At 40.7% G+C, this 12,536-nt stretch overlaps 1 protein-coding gene across 3 annotated transcripts in view; it reads right to left on the reverse strand.

Moving 5' to 3' along the window:
- The window catches only part of LPAR1 (lysophosphatidic acid receptor 1), a 136,774-nt gene that overhangs the window by 11,487 nt on the left and 112,751 nt on the right, over nt 1-12,536 (reverse strand). The gene's annotated exons all lie outside the window — the stretch shown is intronic.

A 12,536-nucleotide genomic window follows, 5' to 3' on the forward strand; every position in this document is an offset into this window, starting at 1 on the left:
AAAATCAATATTGTCAACTTCAGACCAACACCGTCTAACTCAGAAAGTGATACTAAACTTATTGCATGACTCCGGTCCAGCTGTTTCCAAGGCGATTTGAATAATATTTATCCTTTTAAAAGGATAAATGAAATTCCCCCAAGGAATTTTTTTCCCTAGCAAAGGTTCTCCATAAACAGGGAATTTATAAGTAGTTTTGCAACCTATTTAATTTTCAGCTGTGAATGAGGATTGTCCCCAAATGATGTAAGTCTAAACAAGTACAATAATCCAGCTGAAACGCTCACAGAATACTGCTGATGATAGATGCCTGTGGATTTCACTCTTTGCAGTTCGTGAACTATGGGCATGGAGCAAGGAGATCTGTATTACTCAATGGACAGACTTCAAGGACAAAGAAACATAGTGGAAATTTCACTTATAACTCATTTTCTTACTAACAAAAGGGAGAAAAAAATTAATGTAATCGAACAGCTAATCCAGACAAATTTGTGAAACAGTCACGCAACCTAAAAGTGTTTATTTAAAAAATTATACGTGTGTGTACCTTTTAATGTACACACACACAGAAGAAGAGCAAAAATTGTAAATATGATCACTCTTTTTGAGATTGCCTATGTCTCCTGATGTCCTGGGTTGATATTCACGAAGCACAGACTCTTGGCAGAACAGGGGAGATACAAGGTGTTCTGCTACAATATGATAGCCGTGTGCCAAAGATATCTGCCCTTATCAAAACCTTTTATTAAAAATGTTTTTAAAGGCACAAAAACAATTACTCGAGCGGGAAATGGGTATTTAGGCTAAAGAGTTCCAAATTCAAAATCGGCAACATATTTTTCTACATGAATGTCAATGATTTTAACTACAAGTTCAGAGTAAAATATCGGTTGCTCAAAACTAACAATACTAAGTATCACAAAGCGAGTTCTAATACATAAATCCTGAACAAAAGTCAATCAGTTCTAAAGCCGACGAAATAAACGGCAACGATACTACTTCTGGGAATTTACCCTATCTCTTCACACCCAATACAATTATGCAGGTACAAAGAATTCTTTGTGGCATTCTTTATTTTTAAAAATTAAAAAGAATCTAGGTAGCCATAAGTAGAGAAGTAAAATAAGTTGTTGTGTTCATAAAGTAGAATCCTATTCAACTTTTTAAAGCTATTAAGATGTTCTACCCTTACTGGTAATAAATGATCTCCAAGATATATTGCCAAGTAAAACAAACAAGATATAGACAAAATCTGCCTGAACAACAACCAACAGTCATGTGTACTCGCAATCACAGATGTCCTATAGTGAACCCCAAATGGAGCTAATAATTAATTTAAAATATTTGGAACACGCAATTATAAAAATAATACATTAAGTATTTTAGTTGACCTTAAAATAGCAGTTTGTATTCATTTATCAACCTTTTGCTGTAGAGCCAGCCTTCCAATTTGAACGTGGGTCTGCTAACTGGAGTTCTGCAAGATCTTCCAAGCAAAGCCACACCAATAAAGCATCATGTAGTACTTCCAAATTGGCTCTTAAAAAGTGGACTTAGAACTTAAAATTTTTGTAAAGCAATTTGACTGCAAAAACATTGCAGACTTTTTATGGCTTTCTCCAAATTTATAGCTGTTCTCGCCAGCAAATTGAAAGCAATCTCTTCTTGCAACTTGCCTTCACTGGATACTTAACAAAGCATTTGCCTTGGTTTTCCCAGAGATATTTTCTCATTGTACTCATTTTATTAGAAAATGTAATATTTAGTCAGTTACATCATTTTTATAATTACCTGGCATAAACATCTTTAGGAGCAAAAACAGTTGATTCTAGGTAACTGTCAAGAGCTGAATTCTTTGGCCTTAAGGCTATAGTCTACTAATCTTTCTCTTTCCTTTTTACTCATCTAAATACATGAGTGTGAACTGTAAGCCAGATACTATTCTAGGTACTGGAAACACCACAGTGAAAGTCTCTCCCCTCATTGAGCTCAGGTTCTAGGAGGTGTGTGAGCGACAACTAACAGAACATATAAATGAAATATTGTTTAGAGGGTATCGTGTTTGAAGACTGCGGAAGAGCAACTGCGGAGGTAGGGGCTCACACAGTAATCCAGACAAGAGATGATGATGTCTTTTAACATGAGAACGTGGTGATAACAGATACATGATGATGGTAAACTGATATAATTTGCTAATAGGCTGGATGTTGGGGAGAGAGAGGGATCAAGGAAACCTGTAAGCAGCTGAAATACAGGACTTAGAGACAAGGAGGTCACGGATGACAGCGCAGTGGAGAATGGAGGCCTGACTGGAGTGAATTCAAGAGCAAACACAAGACAACTCAACACCAAAACCAAAACAAAACAAAAACCCTAAACAATCCTATTAAATAATGGGCAAAGGACTTGAATAGATACTTTTGCAAAGAGGACATACAGATGGCCAATAGATATATAAAAAGATGCTCAATGTCACTAATCATCAGAGAAATGCAAGTGAAAATCATAATGAAATATCACCTCACACTGGTCAGACTGGCAATCATCAATAAATCAGCACACAAGTGCTGGTGAGGATGTGGAGAAAAGGGAACCCTAGTGCACTGTGGGTGGGAATGCAGATTAGTTAAGCCACTATGGAAACAGTATGGGGTTTCCTAAAAAAATTAAAAGTAGAACTGCTTTATGACCCAGTGATTCCACTTCTGGGAATATATCCAAGAAAACCTGTAACACTAATTTGAAAGAATATATGCACCCTGTGTTTACTGTAGTATTATTTATAATAGCCGATATCTGGAAACAGCCCAAGTGTCTGTCAGCAGAGGAGTAGACAAAGAAGCCGCGCTGTGTTCACACAATGCAATACCACTCAGCCTTAAAGAAGACGGAAAGCTTACCTTTGGTGACAGCATGGGTGGACCTGGAGAGTATTATGCTAAGTGAAATAAGTCCGTCAGAGAAGAACAAATACCATATGATTTCACATATATGCGGAATCTAATAAACAAAATAAACAAAATAGAAGCAGACTCACAGACACAGAGAACAGACTGACAGTTGTCAGAGGGGTTGGGAGTTGGGTGAAAAGGTGGTGAGTTTAAGCAAAAAAAAAAAAACAACCTTACAGATTCAGACAATAGTATGGTAATTACAAGAAGGAAGGGGGTGGGGGCAGGTAGAAGATGGTAAAGGGGAAAATGGTGACGAAAGGAGATTTTACTTTGGGTGGTGAACACACAATACAATATACAGATGATGTATTATGGAACTGTACACTTGAAACCTATATAATATTATGAACCAATGTCACCCCAGTATATTCAATAAAATTTTTTTAAAGAGCAAACAAGAGAAATTGGATACTACAAGTATAGACAAAGCTTTTAGGCAGTTTTGCTGTAAAGGGAATAAGAGAAAATGGGCTATAGGCATGAATTACGTTTCACAAAGCTTTCATGAACAATCAAGCTGGTGAAGAGAAGGTTAAGAATAGGTCTATACTCTGTGTGTGTGTGTGTGTGTGTGTGTGTGTGTGTGTGTGTATCCCACACACATATATGCTCATGTATGTAGAGAATGTTTTTAGAATGCTACACCAGAAATTGACTATTGTCAATTACATGTAAAGAGTGTGCTTTAAATATGTGCAGCTTGTTATATGTCAATTATGCTTCAGCAAAGGGGAAGAGGACAAAGGAGGGAAGAGGAGACAGAGAAGGAGGTTCAGACTAAGAGAGACTGACCAAGACGAGCACCCACCATCTTTAGTTTCTTCTTCCCGTCTGTCGAAAGGCAGCGTGTGCCTGGCCTGCTCAACGCCACGCAGTACGCTCAGCGGTGCAGCCTGCGTGCTGGGGAGGCCCTGGGCTGTCCAGCAGTGTCTGACTGGGGGGTCAGCCTTTTGGTCCAGGAATGCAATGTTAGCCAGCCCTTTTGGCTGCAGAACTAAATGTCATCAGTATTAGATATGATATTCCTATCTTGAAAAAACAGCAGATTGAGAAAGATTTATAGTTTTCCTGTTAGTGACAGAATGAGTCATAAATCAATGCACACACCCAACTGTCGATAGAAGAGTCACTTGACAATCTTTTTGGAGGGCCATTTGGTAATATTTAAATTTAAAATCTACCTAACAACCTCACCTTTAGAAATGTGTCATCCAGAAATGCTTGAAGCACCATGTAAAATTATAAATACAGAATGCTCGGTGCAGCAATATTTGTAATGGTGGAAAATTACAAATCTAAACATCCACCCCTATTATAAGTAGTGGAGTAATAAGCAGCCATCACGACAGACTGACATTGCTCTACTGTATTTACCCACGTGGGGAGACAGCCAAATTATACTGTCTGTAGTTTCAACACAACATCATATCCCACTTACTTTATAAAACTGTACCTTCATGCACATGCACTCTGCATGCGTTATAAAAAGTGTCGAAGATGACACGGCAACTTGTTAGCAGTGGTTACCCCAGGAGGCCAGGCGTGGTAGTGTGGGACTTTAAATGTTAATGTAAACATTTCTGTAAGTTTCATATTTTTTAATAAAGAGCATGTTTCACCTTAATAATTAAGGAAATAGGTGACAATATCCAGGCATTTTTTCCAGGAGCACGCAGGGGGCCAGTTGGAGAGGAGAACGAAGACCAAGTTTCTTCAGAGATAAAATTTCTTTTAAGCTCCCAGGCTGTGTGATCTGGCCGATTTTAAGGGTATACATTCATATTTTGTGGGAGAATAGAGCCAGACCTGAGGTCACATGCTGTTTCTTTCCCTCACTAGTTGTTTGAGCTTAGACAAGCTATTCTATTTTCTGAGCCTCAATTTCCTTTAAATGGGGCCACGATCTTTCAGAACTACCTGAGGACGGCGTGAGACAATGAGGGAGGAATACAAAGCATGGGGCCACCTCACAGGCTCCCCTGGCTTTCTTTCTTTCTTTTTCAGGGAAAACCCAATGACTATTGGGGGTGAACTATTTCCCAGCTGAGAACTGCACACCTGGTGTGCTCTCGCTCCAGCCCACAGCGGCCACCAGGCCGCCCTCCTTCCCTCTCAGAAGCTTCCAAAAGTACCCATGAGTTCTCAAATTCCAGGGTCAGTGCCCTTTCTGCGTTAAGTTGAAAATAAAATGAGTATGTATTTTCTTTTAGTTTCTTCCTTTTAGACCATATCTCATTTAAAGAAGGATTTGAAGTACAAGACAAATGTATAAAAAGTTTAAGTGACCCTCCATGCTGCCGTGCTATAGTCAGAGGGAAGCACTTTCTAATGAGTGGCGGGCTGTGTGCTGCTGTAGCGTTCTGGAAAAGGGTGACATCCTCCTGGCTTCGGACAGCCTGGGAGTGGTGATGTTCTCTCTCCCCTGAGCACACTCAGGGCTGCGGGGCAAGGGCGGCTGCCTGCGGCCCAGGCACAGCCAGGAGAGGTTCTGGGCAGCTTGCTCCAACTTTCTCTGGCGCAGACGCTGGGGCCTGGCCACTTGGCAGAGTGGGTCCCAGGATCAAGAAAGGCAGGCCTGAGCGCCTCCCAGCCAGGGCCTAAGGTCTTCCAGGCTAGGAAACAGGGTGAGACTGACTTGTTTTCAATGACAGGGCCCAACCCAGCGGAGATGTTTGAGGAAAACAGATAAGCAGCGAGGGAACTTCAGGCAGCGGACACAGGCCTCGCGTTTCTGTTTTTCACAGCTTACAGCTTAGGAAGGGATGACGGGGATTTGTGAGGCAGTGCAAGCGCCGTGAGCACCAAGTGTGGGGTGCTCGGCTTTGGGTGCGTTCCAGCTACCTCTGCAGGATCGGACCCCACCCTCCTGAAACGGTCGGGCTGCTGGGAAAGAGCCAGTGCTGAGAGAATTTCATAGCGGCCAGTTTTGGCTGAATGGGAAAACACACACGCAGAGATAAAGCAAAAAATAATTTTCCTAAAACACAGAGTAGCAACAACACAGAACCAAATCCAGTCTATGGGGGATCACTTTTGCTTTGTGAGGAACGGGAAGGGAACCTCTGGACCACTCTGGACATTTCTCTTTTCTTACCACATTTACCCACCCATTTTGCATACATTTCTTTCTCTCTTTTTAATCCTCACCCAAAGATATTTTACTGATTAGAGAGAGAGAGAGAGAGAGAGAGGAAAGAGACATGTGGACTGGCCTCTTGCATGTGCCCCCACCAGGGATGGAGCCTGCAACCTGGGTATGTGCCCTGACTGGGAATCGAACCCACAACATTCTGGTGTATGGGACAATGCTCCAACCAACTGAGCCACCCAGCCAGAGCCCCTTTTGTATAAATTTCTTAATCAAAGATCTTAAGCAGATCACGTTTACAGAGGGAAAAATTTTGTTAGGGAAGACATAAGCTGTGTTGATTCATCTGCCTACATTTAGCTCCAAGTTGTTAGTAAAATGTCTGCTTCCAATTTAGAATGGAGAGAGAAATGGACTTTCTTGATTTAATCCAAGGCTATGATAGCAATGAGGAGTTTCAAGTCAAATTTTTTTACTTACGTCTTGTTACCACTTAACATTTTAAACTCTGCTGATGCTTTCTAGGACTCTCATTTTTCAATTCATTTGGATGCTACAAATAGTTTCCTTTTAATAAACCTTTACTTTTTAGATCTCTGCTATTTTTTCCAGTCTTTTGTGGCTTTTTTATTTTAGCTATGTAAAGTTTTGAGGAACAATAATATATCTTAAATGCATTTTTATATGATATCTTTTATAATGCCTACATGAACTTATCAGGGGCAACCCACACTTGGAACATTTATTTACAAGGCACCTCGGAATGTGAAATTTAGTTGCTTAGTCTGATTACTCAGTGGCAACTTATTTTGTAGTTTACACATAAGTATTTGATTTTTTAAAGTACCCCATTGGCCCCATGGTCCAATGTGGAAAGTAACCTCTACTTAAGTAGGTTTAAAAAAAAGCAAGGATTAGCAAGAACAGGATAATAAGATGTATAGTATAATAATATGGAGTAGTATTGTAAGACTGGACATTTCCAACAAGATGGAACTATTATTACTATAATAGCATAAGAAAAGTGAAGTTACTAGACTGAAGATTCTGAAGATCAAGTACTATATGAACATTTAACAAACACATAATACATTTAAGTATAGGTTAAAAGTTGGGAGTGGGGGGGTCAGTAACTTTTATACAAATATGCAGTTTTCTAATCAGGTAGAAAAAAATTATTTCCTGCATCCTGCCTTCCCACCCTCCAAACCTCTCAGCACACTGGCAAGGCTCCGTACAGATCAAAAATGTAAACAGAGGACTTAGGGGGTATTATGCTAAGTGAAATAAGTCAGACAGTGAAAGACAGATACCACACAATTTCACTATGTGGAATCTAAAAAAAAAAACAACGAACAAAGAAAACCAAAACAGAAACAGTGCCATACATACAGAGAACAAGTTGACAGTTGCCAAAGGGAAAGAGGGTGGGCCGATGGGAATAAAAAAATAAAGTAAAATAAAATAAAAATAAAATCTGGGGTAACGGGGGCAGCAAGGGAATAATGTGCGTCCTTTGAAATAGATTTGGTTTATAGAAAAGTACTATGACCAAAAGCAGAAGCAGGGGGAAGGCAGGCCTCTCCGAAGCTCTTCCAGCTTGAATTCGTGAGTCAATTATCATGACTGGATGCAATACCAAGAGGTGAACAACAACTGCCTTAGACATAACCCAGGTATTTGTGGTAGTTTCCTCTTGCTGCCATAGCAGATTATCACCAACTTGGTGCCTCAAGGCACATTCATTCTAGCGCTGGGGTCAGGAGACTGAGACAGGCCGGAACCAAAGAGCACAGGCTGGGTTTCTGTTGGGACTCTCCACCGCAGAGCCCGTCTCCTGGACTCTTGCAGCTTTGGGAGGCCACCTGTGTGCCATGACTCCCGGACCCTTCCACCCCCTCCAAAGCCAGCGAGTTCCCAGGTTGCTGGGAGAAGGATATGGGTTTCCTTGGTGGGCCATTTTTTCTCCCTACTACAATCTTTTTAAAAAATTAAAGCAGTAAATAATTTCATACCTAAAATAACTTAAGATAAAGTTTTTCCCCTAAAGTCCTACAAGATTGTGATTTTCCTCTACGCTACAGGTACTTTCCTAAGAACAATTTATAGCATTTCTATGCACACATAAATCCGTCTAAAGAATCGAGTTTTTCTACTCTTAAAGTTATAGTACTCTCGAGTCACCTCAAACCTCCCCAACCCTTGAGATAACTAATATAAAATTACACTCTTAACACCAACAAATGAGAAAATTTATTCACTTCCTAATCTTTGGGTTTCTCCCTAGAATTTGAGAATTCCATTTATAAATGTTTATAGTTAGTGTCTTAGTCCTTTGGGGCTGCTCTAACAAAACAGCACATACTGGGTAGATTGGGAACAACAGAGATTTACGTCTCACAGTTCTGAAGGTGGGGCGTCCAAGGTCAGGGGGCCAGCGTGGGACGGTCTGGTGAGGGCCATGCTCCAGCGTACAGACTGCCAGCTCCTCTTTGTATCACCGCAGGGTGGGAGGGGCGAGGGAGCTCTGTGGGATCTTTTATAAGGGCTCTAATCCCACTCATGGGACTCCCTGCTCAGGGCCCAATCACCTCCCAAGGGGCTCAGTTCCTGATACCACCACTTGGGGGTTAGGATTTCAACATAGGAATGTGAGGGGAACACATTCGGATGGTAGTTGTTATATATACTATTGAATACTTCTTTAAACTTCCTTTAATTTTTTTTTTGTTGTTATTTCCCATAAAAGTGAAAGGAGTGGAATATTTGGTTATCTGAACTGGAATCCAAAACCTTCATCAGTAACTTTCTCCCTCTCTCCCTGTCTTTTTTTTTTTTTAATTTTAGATAACTGTTCAAGTGTGCCAAGGGCTGGGGCATCTTCAGTTACGGAACAATCAGTGACAAAGTTAATTAAATCCAATTATTGTTCAAAGATTTTAAAACAAATTCTTTCATCAACCCATCATATAAACTGCTCTTTCCAGTAAAAGCCTGCATCTGCTCCACTGTATGTGAAAGAGATAAGTGATGAGGAGTAAATAAAGCCAGATGGCATTTACACTTAAGGTTTCTTTCCCTTTCTGGGTCTGATGTACAAGACATAATTAATTGTCTTTCAAAGTCCATTTCTGTTTCTTAGGAAATTCAGCTTGGTGAGGTTGACAAGAGGCATTCGCTGGAAGGTAGAGGGAGAAGCAGTGGCCTAAGGCCAGAGTATTACCTGACTCCCTTTCCCACCACAGAGTGGCAAACCGAAACTGAGGCTTTCATTTAACTCTTCTTCTGCACTCTCAAAGAGACTGGGACTTCCATTCACAGAAGCCTGTGGTGGCAGCATGATGACAGAGGTGGAGGAAGGAAGGGGGAAGAGAGAGAGAGATGGTAGATTGCGTCCTGGGTTTTTTTTACAGGAAACTATGAGAAGGAGAAGCGTGAAGGAATAGAGTACTTTCTGCTAAAAATGAATGACTCAATAAATTTTTTTTGTTATGAGTAGTCATAAGGGTTTTTTCCTGACCCTCTAAAAATCCCTGAACAAGACCGCTGGTCCAGACAAGATGGTATAAACTACATTCTCCCTGCTCCTCCCAGCCAATACAGATCCTGGAAAAAACACAAGAGGCAACCAAAGAGAACTCTGAAATGCAGAGTTAGGACACCCAGGACTGACTGGTCTTGCAAGCCATGACCTCAGAGAAGGCCAGCTAAGCCCAGATTTTTTAAACCCCCAATCTTGCAACAGAAATCACCCAGGTAGGCTCACTGCTCCTCAGAAGAGATGGGAGTCCTACCAACACACGGGGCTGGCCAGCTCCACCGGCATGGGGGTGCATGGGAGCCCCACTGGCAGTAAGTGGCCAAGAAAAGCATGCTCCTCACTCCTTGGGCCTCAGAGTCCCTTCCCCCCGAGGAGAGAGAGCAGGTGGTTGGCAGGACCAACAGAGGGGATTCTGCCACAAGAAGGCCTCACCTGGGAACTGTTCTCCTTCTCTGTACTATGGGGGAAGTGAGGGGAAGGGCAAAAGAGGGTCACAGCACAATTAGTACTAGGAGGCCTATTTGTCTACCAGGCCGAAGAGCTCCTCCACCAGCAGAGGCACTAGGAAGCTTCACCAGGGAAACTCCTCCAGCCCCTCAGGTAGCTCCAGCACAGACCAGTGGGGTTCCTGGCAGCCACAGATAAACCAAGCAGACCGAACAGCACCACACAGTCTTTGAACATGTGGTTGGCCTTGGAAGCACAGCCCATGAAATTAGGACAGAACAGATCTGTGTGCTAAGCCTAAAAAAGGTAACTGCTAAAAAAGATATTTAAAAAGGATGCTGAGCCTCTTCATTTAACAACCAAAATGCCCAGGATGCAATGAAAAAATGACCCATCATCCTATAAAACCAGGAAAATCACTCTTCGATTGAGAAAAGACAATCAACTGATGTTAACACAGAGATGAATCACATGTTAGAATTATTGACAAGGATTTTAAAGCAGCCACCATAAAAACTCTTCAACACACAACTATAAATTCTTTAGAACAAATGAAAAATAGAAACAGCGAAGAACTAGATGTTATAAAAATAACTAGTTGGAAGTTATAAAACAAAAATTGGCAACAACAAAAAGAAACTTATTGAGTTCAGTGTCAATAGGACAGATATCAATGAACGTGAGGAAAGATCAACAGATTCACATAATCTGAACAACAGAGAGAAGTAGACTTAAAAAGAGAGAGAACAAAGCAGCAGGGATGGTGAGACAATAACAGAAAATCCAACATATATATGTGTGTATATATATACACACATACATATATGTATATAGACATGTGTATAGAAGTATATAGACATATATACACACATACACATACCATCAGACTCCCAGAGTGAGAGAACAAAGAGTGAGTTTAAAAGAATGTTATAAGAAAACAGTGGTTTAAAATGTCCAAATCTAGCAAAAAATAGAAGCCTAAATTCAAGAAACTGCATGAATTTCAAAGCAGATGAATCCAAAGAAATCCACACCAAGGCATTTCATAATTAATTTTTGAGACTGAAGCAAAAAGGAGGGGGAAAACATTGATAGCATCCAAAGAAAAATGGCACATTACCCATAACAGGACATTTAAAAAACAGCAAATTTCCTATCTCGAGACCATGGAGGTTAAAGGAAGTGGCACATTTTCCAAATACTGAAAAAAACAATGCTGCCATGTTCAACCTCGGCATCCAGCAAAAGTATCCTATAGGGATTAAGGGAAAACAGACATCTTTAGATGAAAGAAAACTGAAAGAGTTTGTGGTTAGCAGACTTGCCTTTAGTGCATGGCTGAAAGAAGTTTTTTGAACAGAAAGCAAATGATAAAGAAGGAATCCTGTTCTGACTGGTATAGCACAGCTGGTTGGGCATAGTCCCAAAAGTGAAAGGTCACCGGTTTGATTACCAGTCAGGGCACATGCCTGGGCTGCGGGTTCAGTCCCTCGTCAGGGCAAGTATAAGAGGCAACAGATTGATGTTTCTCTCTCACTGATGTTTCTCTCCCTTTTTTTCTCCCTCCCTTCCTTTCTCTCTAAAAATAAATAAATAAAATCTTAAAAATTAAAAAAGAAGGAATCCTGGATCATCAGAAAAGAAGGAAGAACAACAAAAGAAACAGAAAAATGGCTACATACAATAGGCGACCCTCCTCATGGGTTTTAAAGACACATGAGATGATTGAAACGAATGCTATAACACCCACTGAGAATCAAGACAATGATACTCACATGTGGGGAGAAACGTGGAGAGAAAAGGTACCTAAATGTCATTAAAGCTTCCATACTTTACAGTGGTAAAATGTTGATTTCAACAGATGATACATCACACATGTATATTGTAATACCCAGAGTAATCGACAAGAAAACAATACAAAACACTCAAAAACAGTGTAAATAAATCAAGATGCAACCCTAAAAGCCCGAAATATCTCATTGGGATTCTGCCTATTAGATGGTTAAATGCATAGTCGCTTAGGGGAAAGTCCTCGAATCGTAGCTACCCACTCTGGAATGGATCTAGACTAGACCATGATCTGACACTGGGAATGCAAACCCTCAAGTTCCTGGGCCGCTGTTTTCATGTCTTTAAAAGAAGAGTGGCTGTAAGACACCCTGGGCCATTTCCAGTGCTAAAACTGGATTATTCTGTAAATTATTACCCTCTCCACTCTCCTGATCTATCCCGCGCCATTCCTCATGATTCAGATGTCTCCAAAACTGCTCTGAACATTATTCAAAAATATTTGAGATTTCTGGTTCATATCAGTTTAATCGTTCTAAAATCCTGACACCAAAAAAGAAAGACGTTTCTTTAAAACATGCGCATGTGCATGCGCACACACACACTCCTTTTCTGATCCCAGGAAAAGGCTAAAACGGATTCTAAGAAAATTATACTTTAGTAGATAGAGCCTAAGCTTTAGTCCAATCCAATTAATTCAGCCTCCTCTCCACTGCTC

This window comes from Phyllostomus discolor, chromosome 3 (assembly GCF_004126475.2).
Source record: "Phyllostomus discolor isolate MPI-MPIP mPhyDis1 chromosome 3, mPhyDis1.pri.v3, whole genome shotgun sequence".
Classification (NCBI taxonomy): domain Eukaryota; kingdom Metazoa; phylum Chordata; class Mammalia; order Chiroptera; family Phyllostomidae; genus Phyllostomus; species Phyllostomus discolor.